Here is a 9,604-nt window from a genome sequence, read left to right as displayed (position 1 = left end):
GGTGAGGGGAAACATCCCATGCCTTAGACTGGCTTTTCCCAGCGTAATTAAACGTTGCACAAAAATCTATTCTCACTGAGCCCAGCAGTTCTAACTCCTGAGTCTAGAGGGATGCCAGGGAAAGATAAGGAGTCCACTGGTCCCAGGTGTCAGCATGATTGCTGTTTTGCAACTGTCAGGAAAATTAATCCACAAACACCAGAGGTTTATGTCCAGAAAGGAGACTGAGGAGTCCTTTTTGCTCTGCTTGAATAAACAGAGAGGCCACGGGACATTCCCCTGGTATTTCTCCAATTTTTGGAGGATGCAGTCTCCTTTTTATCCTCTTTTCCAGGCTGCATTTCCCTCTCTTTTTCCCCATTGCCTGAGGTACTTGAGAGGCTCAGACTTCCCAGAACGCCTGATACCTGAGATTCCCCTCTAATGTATAACCCTCCCTTTTAATTTTTAATTCATCTAGAATTTGTCGTTTTGCCCCATTGCTTCTTTCATCCTTCAATATCCAATGTCATTTATCAGCAAACCTGCAGTTTGTTTGTAAAGGCAAATATCTTTTCCCGTCCATCAATCAGTGGAATCCATCCCATTGTTTCTTTTATCTCTCAGTGCTAGTCTTATCTATCAGCAGATCCACAGCTCGTTTGTAAAGACAAATCTGACATTCCTCTAACAACACTGTGTTTGCCTGAGGCAGGCGAGGCCAATTGTCTAGGGGCAAAGCAAGAAGGCAGGTTGAAAAGAGATGATCTGGGGAGGTGGTGGCCAAAGACAAAGTATCTTGTCCTGTGGCATTTGCTACGGTTACCCTGACATTTGTTTTTGGTTGATTAAAAGGCCAGGTTTGACCACTAGAAACAATTCCCAGTAAATACCATCATATTTGGGAAGTCATTGTTTTTCCTTATTCTCAGTGGCAGTAAGCCACCGCTCTGCAGTAACTTCCATTTGTTCAAAGAAACTAAACTTATACCCACACACTAGCTGTTGAATTTGTGCCTGATGTAGCCAACCCACCCCTGGAAACCCTGATACCCTTAGGTAATCGAACCATTTTTCCCAAGGGCATAAGTCAGTTAGAAGTTCAACAGCTGCTGATGTGGTGACGTGGTCCTGTTCCCCGGTGTCCTCCTCCAATGCTGGTATTACAGGTGGGTCCTCAGGTGCTGTCAAGGGTGAATCCTCTGGTGCTGCATTCAGGGGTTTGAAAAAACGGCTTCACATTCCTTGTGGGGGTCCACTTGGAACTGTTCTCTGTAAGGACTTATGAAAAACCTCGACCCCAGGTGATCAAAGGATAAGGCCCCAATATTCTACCAGATTCTGGATCCTTTGTTCAAACAGGGGGCCTTTCCTCATGTTGCAATTGTGAATTACAATTAAATTGTCGAACAATTGTTGGATTGGGGTCCATAAAAGAACAATTCAAAAAGTTAAAAACATAAAGAGCTTTCTGCAGTCTCTCGGCAGGGGTGCCATCTCCAGCTCCTCGTTTCTGTAGTATTAAATAGCTCTGTAGTATTAAAAGACGCTTGAGAGACTCATGAGCTCCTTCAATGATAGACTGGCCCTCTGGGGAATGACAAATACCTGTTTTGTGAGTGATTCCCCATAAAGCTAAAAAGGCAGCAGCTCAATGCGAAGTATAAGAAGGGCCATTATGGGTCTTCACCTCAGAAGGTACAGCAAGAGTTGCAAAAGCAGCAGTACAGTGTCTGCAGACATCCTTAGCTGTTTCCCCTGAATGGGCTGATGCAAAAAGAGTACCGGAAAAAGGTATCAGTAGAGGAATGAATGTATTTTAAATGGCCAAACTCAGCAAAATGGGCAATGTCTGTTTGCCACATTTGAAGGCTTTGTAGCCCTCGGGGATTAACACCTCCTGCAACAGAGGGAAAAGAACACCTTTGACAGTCAGGACAAACAGCGATAATTGCCGAAGCTTGGGCTTTTGTAATGCCAAAGTTCCAAATCAAAGCAGCAGCATTCTGGTGAAAAAATGGATGACTCAGTTTAGCTTGTTCCGTCTTATTAGGTAGGACAGAGTTTAGTCCAGGCATTGCTAGAAGATCAGGCTGCCTGTTCCCCTCAGCCCAAAATCCGGGCAGGTCTGTATGTGATGGAATATGCATAACAAAGTAAGGAGATGTTCTGTTTACTAAGGAAAAAACAAGAAGCTGTAACCAAGAAAAGAGTTGTGAATTTTCAACCTCTTTCCAAACTGGTGCTTCAGCGCTCATCACAATTTCTGCAACATAAGCTGAATCTTTTACCAAATTAAAGGGATCAGAAAATTTTTGAAAAGCTCTGACAACAGCAGCTAGTTCAACAATTTGGGGAAACCCCTCAACTGTGGACACATCTGATTTGCACATCTGATCCCAGATGAGGGATCTCTTCATACCACCACTGATTTATGAGAGTGACCAGAACCATCTGTAAATACTGTTAAGGCTTTCAGTGGAACGTCACTTCTCTTTGGTTTTTCTATCAATTGAAATAAAGGGGTTAAAAGCTTATGTTCTGGAAGGGTGTATTGAAATTTGCCCGCTGAATTCAGCAAAGGCCATCTGAATAGCCTCAGATTCCTGGAATATCCCATGCAAATAAAAGGTGGCAATAGGCATGGAAATAGTGGAGAAATCCACTCCTGCCGGGGAAGTTAGTCTCTGTCGGGCTTCAACAATCAGCTGTGCCATCATTTCATGTTGGGTACTGATGGTTTTGGTTGCTTGGTGTGGCAAAGAATTCCATTCAGTGTTAAGCAAAGGGTTTGGTGCATTGGAGTCCCATTGAAATATCAAAGCATGAGGCTGTTTAGCTGGGGGCAAAATTATGAAGAGGAAAGGCAGTTCGAGTGTGCATTGTGCAGCTTGCCGTTTTGCTAAGGCATTACAAATGCCCTGCAGGGCTTGATGAGCTTGTAAATTGAGTCGTCTAGCTGACAAAAGGTCTGAGTCCCCTTTTAGCAGTTCAAACAAAGGACTCAGCTCTGCATCTGAGATTCCTGATAAGGAGTGCACCCAGGTAATTGTTCCTAAAAGTCTCTGTGCATCATGTAAGGTTTTCATGTTAGTCTGAATTTGTAAATTTTGGGGAGAAATTGTGTGAACTCCAACGCGCCATCCCAAATATTTCCAAGGAGGATATTTCTGTACCCTTTCAGAAGCAATGCAAAGCCCTGCCCGACTCACAGCTTTAGTGACAAGGGCTAAGGCTTCCTCCATGACCTCCTGTTGTTCAGCTGCTCTAAGAATATCATCCATGTAATGATACAAAAGAACATCAGGCATTTGTTGCCTAACAGGACTAAGGACCTTAGCCACATACCACTGGCAAATAGGAGGAGAATTTTGCATTCCCTGCGGTCATACTGCCCAGTGATATTGCTGCAAGGGTGCCTGCATGTTTATGCTAGGAACTGAAAAACCTAATTTCGGGGCATCGTCAGGCTGCAAAGGAATACTGAAAAAACAATCCTTTAAATCAATGACTGTCAAATGCCAATTGTCCTGGTTTGAAAGCTGGGTATTTACTAAGAAAGGCAGCAGCCTCCCTCTGAAATGAAGGGTGTGATCCCTCCTCCCTCCAAATTCTTTTAATTTTGGAATTAAGGGAGCTCTCAGGCAAAGATACGGGGATAGGAATAACAGTTCTTTACTAATATATCTAACAGGACAACAAAAAAGGAAAACAAACAAACAAGAGCTATGAAATTAGCCACAAACAGACCAGTAACTCAGTCCCAGTCCTTCCCAGCTGCAGGCACCCTCTCCCTGCACTGTAGTTAGCGGTGCTGAACAGGGGCAGGTCCCGCAGAGCTGCAGGAGGGCTGGGGGTGATGGCAGCGCTGTCCCAGGGGGAGAGAGAGATGGAGAGAGCCCTCTGCTCACGGTGTCGGTCTCGGTGGTCAGCAGAGTGCTGGATGGTGGCAGGTTAAAGCAAGAAGGCAGCAGTGCAGGGTCCGACAGCAGTGACGATGGTTCCCGACGCTGGGATGGCAGGAATGGAACTGAGGCGGCGATCGTCCTTCTCGTCCGAACTCCGTGGGTGAAATGGGGCCGAGCCAGTGCCTTCTGTCTCCTCTTCTGGCTGTTTGAATCTCACCGGGTGTCCCTCTCCCCTCCCCCCTTCCCCCTGTCACTAGGGCCTAATCAACAGGTATCTCAGCATGACAATGGGGAAAATTCCACAGAGGGAAAAGGGAAGAAACCAATCCCAGCCACCAATTCCGAGGGATCATGGTAGGAAAGGGGAGCCCAGGCTGCAAAGCTCCCATTTCCTCTATTACAGAATTCATTTTTTGGAGGTCCTGGAGCACACACCACTTGCCTGTTTGTTTTTAAATAAAAAACACAGGGGAATTCCAAGGGCTGCTAGAAGGCACTACCTGCCCTTTTTGGAGTTGTTGCTGAACCAGTTCTGTTAATGTGCACAGTTTCTGCAATGATAGGGGCCACTGGCTCACCCCTACTGGCTCAGAAGTTTTCCAAGTCAGTTTGAGAGTGCTGCGCATTCCGGCGACCCCAAGGCAAAACTTGACATTATAAAAATTCCCCATTGAGCTAATACATCCCTCCCCCAGGAAACCAGGGGGACAGGCAACACAGAAGGTTTAATTGTAGCAACACGGCCCTCAGGTCCTGTAATTTGTACCAAGTGTTGGCTTTGTAAGCTTTGACTATACCCCCCACGCCTGAGAGCATCTGAGGCACACTGGTTAATGGCCAATCACTGGGCCATTGGCTTCTAGAGATAACAGTTACATCTGCACCAGCGTCAATGAGACCTGTTAAGACTATGTCCTTGCCTTTCAGAGTTACTTTGCATTGGCATGTGGCATGCTGAGATGTAATGTACTGTGTCCAAAGAATTTGTGGAACCCCTGTTGAAGCAAACCCACCTCCCCTCGTTTGAGCTATGGGGGAGCAGAAAGGGATGCTGCCACGAAAGGTACGAGTTGGGCTGTTTTGGTGCCAGCTGGGACCACACAGGGCAGCTGCAAAGCTCCAAGCCATGATCGTTATCTCCCCAACCAAGTCAGAGTCTGTGACTCCTGGCAGCGCAAACAATCCTGCTATGGAGGTAGATGATCTAACTGTGATCAATGTGTGGTAGCCGGGTGCCAAGGGTCCATAGATGCCTGTAGGGGGGAGAAAACACAGTGCTGTTAGACAGTGTTACTGTGTCATTTGTTGATATGTCCAGTCCTGTGCTGCCCGGAGTGGCTGCACGTAGTTCTGTGATGGTTGAAAGATGAAGGTTGCTCCTGGTTGCTGGATCGGCTGTGGGATTTCTGTCTGTCCTGGTTTGAAAGAGAGGTGTTTGCTAAAGAAAAGCTTGCTTAATAAATTCCACTGGTTGATGTACAATTGGCTCTGAGTCAGTGTGTGTGACAAACATTTATAACAAATTTGGTGCCGTGACTCGGATAAGGGCAACCCGGTGGGAGACCTCCACCAGGGAGGCGCCCCGCTTTTAGCAGCCTTGGTGCTGCGTCCACCCTCCGGGACCCTTACCGACGAACCCTAAATTGGCAACAAGCAAAGGACAACCGATAACCCCATAATCTTTGTGCACGAAGCCCCGGGCGAAGACGCAGGAAGCGTAAGTATATGTGTGAATCCGTTCGGTTGGGGTTGGGTATCCCAGGACACAGCAAATGAGACGCCCGGTGTGGGTGAAGTGAGTGCAGACCTCTGAGTAGTGCGGTTCCCAAATCCCGCGAGGGACTGGGCCACAAAAAGAGGGAAACGTGTGTGTGTGAGTGTTTGTGGGTGTTCTGGAAGATGGGACAGGGGAAAAGCAAGCCCTCTGATCCCATGGGTAAGGGGACCCCAGTAAAGCTTCCCCAGATACCCCCTGACAGTCCGTTAGGGATGATGATTAAATATTGGAATGATTATCCTTCTAGGACATGGAAGGATAAGATCAAAATGATCCATTATTGTATGGAGATGTGGGGAGGGAAACAGATCCGTGGAGATAATCTGTTTTGGCCAGTATTCGGAAGTTCCGAAGACTGGATTTGCCAGGCATTAAATATTTATGTAAACTCTAAAGAACCTTTTTGCCTGGAAGAAAGCAAATATGCTGCCCTTTGGATAGTGGGAGAAACTAGGACTAGATTGTTTGCCCTAAACACCTGGGGAGGGAAAAAGAAATCTAAACGATCCGAGGAGGTCCCGACTGCTTCCCCCCCGCCATACATATCTCCTCCTCTCCCAGTTCCCCCACCTCCCCAGGCACAAGTCCTAGAGTCAGATCATGAGGAAGAATCCAGGGAAGGAGAACTGGGGAGCCGCGAGTTAGGATCCGAAAATAACCAATGGATTACTCGCAGCTAGTCTAGAAGGGATAGAGAAGGTGCAACCCTGTATCCATTAAGAGAAGTGGGCCTGGGGATGATCACTAATCCAAATGCTGGACAACAGGGGCAGCCTGCCCAAATACTGGGCATAGGCTATGTAGAAGTGTCCCTTAATTCTGGAGATGTTAGAGAATTCAAGAAGGAGATGGGACATTTTCTAGAAGACCCCTTGGAGTGGCGGAAAGGGTTGATCAATTTCTGAGTCCCAATATATATACGTGGGATGAAATGCAGTCTATCATAGGAATTTTGTTCTCTTCTGAAGAAAGGAGAATGATCAGAACAGCGGGAATGAGGGTGTGGGACAGGGACCACCAGGCAGGTCCCCAAGCTGATGTGAAGTGGCCATTGCACCGCCCTAATTGGGATAAGCAAAATCCACAGCACCGAGCCCACATGGCAGACTTAAGAACTATCCTAATCCAAGGAATCCGGGAATCTGTCCCTCAGGGACAAAATGTAAATAAAGCCTTCTGTGAAAGCCCAAAGAAGGATGAGGACCCTACTGAATGGATAGAGAGGCTCCGGAGGTAATTTCTACTATATTCAGGGATGAACCCCGATACTCCAGAAGGTCAAGTGTTATTAAAAACCCAATTTGTAGAAAAATCTTGGCCTGACATCAGGAAAAAGTTAAAAAAAAAAAATTGAAGATTGGCATGATCGTGGTTTAGACGAATTGTTGCAGGAAGCGCAGAAGGTGTATGTCCGGAGAGAAGAAGGAGGACACAAAAAGCAGGCTAGAGTAATGATGGCAGTAGTACGTGAGGAGCAACGGGTAACAACTAGTCGATTCTCCTCGAAGGGGGGCCCTCCTAGAACCAGAAATGTGCCTAGAGAAAAGGAGGGTACCCAGGGGACTTGTTATTATTGTGGAAAGAGAGGGCATTTTTGGAGAGATTGTCGGAAAAGGATTGCGAATGAGAAAGAATTTAAGGAAGATTGGGGGGTCAGGGGCTCTATTTGCTGGGGACCCAAGAAAGATCAGAGCCCTTGGTAAAAATGAAAGTAAGTCCCCAACAACAGGAAATTGAGTTTTTAATTGACATTGGAGCGGCAAGGTCCACAGTACAAAATCTCCCTTTAGGATGTAGAAAAAAAATTAAAAAAATATCCAAGTTGTGGGGGCGAAGGGAGAACCTTTTAGTGTGCCTGTGATTAAAGATGTAGTTTTTGAAAGCAGTTCAAAATCAGGTTTAGGAAACTTCCTGTTGGTACCTGAAGCAGATTACGATCTTTTGGGAAGAGAAAGGTTGAATTAATTCCCAGGGAAAAGGATTAATTCATGAAAATTTAGTAAGGAAAATTTTACAAGCTCTAAAGCGGCCCACTGAAATAGCTGTGGTCCATGTAAAAGGGCACCAGACCGGAGTAAACAAGCAAGTAAGGGGAAATAACCTAGTGAATCACGAGGCAAAGACCACAGCCCTCAGAGTATTAAAAGAAAAGGCTACAGGAGCTAAGAAAAATTGCCCCTTTGTGAAAAAAAAAAAAATAAACGAATTACCTTACATGCTTTGCTGGGAAAAATTCCAAAATAAATGGAATAAAAATGTGTCTGTTTAAATCCCACTAAGATGCATTGTTATTATCACGGGCCCATTGAAATATTCATATTCACCAAGAGGGAACAACAAAAATTAAATTAAATTCGGGTAGTGAAGAAGGGAAATAAATGAGAATTGCCAGACGGTCGCGAGGTTCTTCCAAAACCGGTAGCCTGAAGAATTTTAAAAGCCATTCACTCCAAAACTCACTGGGGTACACAAGCCTTGATAGATCAATTTGCTATTAAATATGTCTGTATTGGGATGTATAACTTAGCCAAACAGGTCACACAACGATGTTTAACCTGTCAAAAGGTGAATAAGAAGCAGTGGAGACAACGGGAAGCTGGGGGAAGGGATTTAGTGTACAGACCTTTTTCACACATTCAAATTGACTTTACTGATTTGCCTAAGGTAGGGAGATACAAACATTTGTTAGTAATAAATGATCATTTAACCCATTTTGTAAAAGCTTTTCCTACCTCTAGAGCAACTACACAAGCAGTGGTGAAAATTTTGCTAGAAGATATCATCCCTCGATATGGGTTAATAGAGGTGATAGATTCGGACAGGGGGCCACATTTTACATCTAAAATTGCTAAGGAGATTGTTTCAGCCCTGGGGACAAAATGGAAGTATCACACTCCTTGGCACCCACAGAGTTTGGGGCAAGTAGAAAGAATAAATGGAGAAATAAAGAAACAACTAACCAAGTTGATGTATGACACACAATTATCTTGGGTAAAATGTTTACCTTTAGCTTTGCTAAATAAACGCACTCAACCCCGGACTGATGTAGGGATTTCCCCCTTTGAAATGCTTTACGGAATGCCGTATAATATGGATGCCCCAGCGGATCATCCCGAGATAAGTAATCAACAAATTAATCATTACATAATACAGCTGACACAAGCTCGTGATAAACTCAGAAAAGATGGATTATTGGTACAAAGACCTCCTCTTGACGTAGCGATTCACAATATAAAAGTGGGTGATAAGGTTTTGGTTAAAACATGGAAAGAAAATACGTTAACTCCAACTTGGGAAGGTCCCTATGTTGTATTACTCACCACAGAAACTGCCATCAGAACCGCGGAAAAAGGCTGGACTCATGCAAGCAGGATAAAAGGACCTATACACCCCTCCTCCGAGGAACCGTGGAAAGTAACCAGCGCTCCAGGAGACCTTAGAGTCACCCTAAAACGCACTTAAATGAACACTGTGAAGGTAGTTTGGGTAAAATGGGACAGCAAAATTAAGTGTAACTACTTGATAACTGGATATTTCAAGATATATTGCTCGAATAAGGATTGTGGTTGTTATCCATTTGTATGTTTTGTTTGTAAAATTTGCCAAGAACGGTGGTGGGTCCATTGTTGGAAAGGAAGTCCACCTAGCGGTGTTTGTAAGAATTGCTATCAACTAGAAAGGGAGCTTACTGAAAGGATTTTACGTGAAGGGGAAAGGTATTCACAAGGGGGGGCAAGGCCAGAAAATTATTGCTTCCATCCTAATGAACCAGTTCCTTGCATAGCTAAAATCATTAAGGGAAATTGTAGAAAAGCAGTACCTGGGGTCTGGTGTTCTTCACCACAAGTGAAGGATAAGAACTGGGAATCCTACAAAAAGAGGCAACAAAAAACGACATGGCCCTCCTGAAGAATATCCTTGCTGCCGAGAAGATGGTTCC

Source organism: Cinclus cinclus, unplaced genomic scaffold (genome assembly GCF_963662255.1).
Source record: "Cinclus cinclus unplaced genomic scaffold, bCinCin1.1 SCAFFOLD_139, whole genome shotgun sequence".
NCBI lineage: Eukaryota > Metazoa > Chordata > Aves > Passeriformes > Cinclidae > Cinclus > Cinclus cinclus.
The sequence above is the reverse complement of the archived record's forward strand: the minus strand, read 5'-3'. Positions refer to the sequence as shown.